At 36.3% G+C, this 2,500-nt stretch overlaps 1 protein-coding gene across 1 annotated transcript in view; it reads right to left on the reverse strand.

The window, feature by feature from the left end:
• Window positions 1–2,500, reverse strand: part of LOC138364231 (rab-like protein 3) — a 118,036-nt gene that overhangs the window by 114,577 nt on the left and 959 nt on the right. The window lies entirely within an intron of this gene.

Genomic DNA, 2,500 nt, shown 5'->3' on the forward strand with positions numbered 1-2,500 from the left:
CCTCATCACAGTTCTTGTGGATTTGTGCCCTCTCCCATCAATAGGGAGAGCGTCGGCCAAAAAAAACTTCTTTAAAATATAAATATCTTTTCTCTCTCAATAAGATCTAATCTCTGTGATGAAAAAGCAAAAACGACTATCTATGCCTTTTTGATAACATATACAATTATAAGCTTTATTTGTGAATCTCTATTAATTAAACAATATATCAGAGAGTGTGTTGGGTTCAGTGTTCCATGTGCGAAGAGACATGGGAGATTTTACATAAGTACAGTGGTACCTCGGAATGCGAGTGTCCCTGTATGCAAGTTTTTCGGAAGACGAGTAGGATTTCCTCGGAAAATATGTCTCGGAAGGCGAGGGTTACCTCGGAACGCGAGTTTGTTGATACGTGTACAAGCCGACTGGCGCGTAGTGGCATGGCGATCGCGCCTCAGTTTACCAGTGTCTCGTGTCCAGTGACTATCCCACCTGAATTCTTCACAAGGATTTACAGTTTTTTATCGGTTTTTTGGCCATTTGAGCATAAAAGTTGTCATTATATATCTTGCCATGGGTCTCAAGAAAGCCATTGGTAAGGTTCAACCTAAGAAAATAGCTGTGAGTAGAGGCAATAGAGGATGTCCCTTCTTGATTAAGAAAATGTGTGAAGTATGGGAAGAACTGCAAAGTTTTGTTGAAAAAACTCACCCAGATAAAGCTGTAGCAGGACGTTGCATTGACCTTTTAAATGACAATGTGATGTCTTACTACAAACAAGTGTTAAAATGTAGGGAAAAACAAGTGTCATTAGACAAATTCTTAGTAAAACAAGCAAGTCCTAGTGGTATGCAGGCAAAATGTGCCAGTGTGTGCATACCAGTGAAGTCCTCATTGCCTGATGTGATAATGGAAGGGGACTCCCCTTCCAAACAGTAATTCCTCTCTTCCTCCCACCTCCTCACCATCTTCCATACGCCTACAGCATTCAACAGCAAGGTAAGTAATAACTTGAACATAGTTTTGTAAGTTTATTTAGATGAATTAGGTATAAAAATTTTGTTTGATGTGGGGTTTTTGGGGTAGTCAAGAACGGATTAATTCATTTCCCTTTATTTCTTATGGGGAAATTAGCTTCGGAATGCGAGTTTTCGGAATACGAGGCGTCTCCAGGAACCCATTAAACTCTTAAACTGAGGTATGCCTGTACAGTAAATGGTGTGTATAAGAAGCGAACGCATACTAACGAATAACGATTAATATCTATAGACCAACACTATTGTTCTATGAAGTCCATTTAACTTCCAGACATGTATTTTTCAATAAATCTTAAATGTTTTCTGGCTAGTTATGTTAGATATTATTAGAAATACGCATTCTACTTATTAATATCATAAATTAAATTTGCGATAATTTGAGGAGAGAAGTGCAACGACTCGATCACTGTACACAGAAGGTTGACATGCCAACAAACACTTTCCCGACAACAATATATCTTGGCTAAGTCACTCACAACATTGACACCTGGACCATCAACTTCCTTTGAGGCCACATATTTACTTATTTCATAATTAAAGTAAATTATTTCATAGTAAATATATGTTTTCTCATGTTCTGCATTAAGCACCAACATTATAGTGAATAAATATACCAAATTTCTTCATTACTTAAGTAATGCTAGGAGGCTTTGAATAGCTTTGCGTCATTAGGTGGACAGAATCTCCAATAGATGGGGCGAGAGTCGCGCTATCTCTCGCCGGGGCGAGAGTCGAAACTTAATTTAAAATTGATATATCTTTGTCTTCCAACAAGATATATTTTCTTTGGTGCACTCACAATAGTAAGTATATCTTGGTCTTTTTGAAGGCATTTAATATTTTAGGCTTTATTAGCGTATCTTTGTTAATTACACACTATATTAGCAAGTGCATAGGCTTCTGCACTCCATGACCATCAAGCTACTGAACGCCACTATAAAAACATATGTATCTTCACTTGAGCTTTATATATGTCTATGGTAAAGTATATAAAATGAAGCTTATATTTCTATCTTTCTTAAGACATAACATGTGTGTTTATTAACGAATTTATGTGAAACAAGCATTGTTCTGAGAGAGAGTTATTCCGTTGCTCGATCTGTGCGGGATAGGAGCTCGGCGATTATAAAAACACATGTACTGTATCTTCATTAAAACTTTATATATATCTATGGTAAGGTATTTAAAATGAAGCTTATATTTCTATTTTTCTTAAGACATAAAACATGTTTATTAACGAATTTGTGTGAAATAAGCATTGTTCTGAGAGAGAGTTATTCCGTTGCTCGATCTGTGCGGGATCGGAGCACGGGATTATAAAAATACACGTATCTTCGCTTTAAATTCAAATATGCCCATGGTAAGGTATTTAAAATGAAACTTATGTTTCTATCTTTCGTGAGACATATAAGACTCTCATGTTTCACATTTCACGATTCTAATTTCACGATTCTACGTGAAATTAGCATTGTTCTTAGATGAAT

This window comes from Procambarus clarkii, chromosome 13 (genome assembly GCF_040958095.1).
Source record: "Procambarus clarkii isolate CNS0578487 chromosome 13, FALCON_Pclarkii_2.0, whole genome shotgun sequence".
Taxonomy (NCBI): Eukaryota; Metazoa; Arthropoda; class Malacostraca; order Decapoda; family Cambaridae; genus Procambarus; species Procambarus clarkii.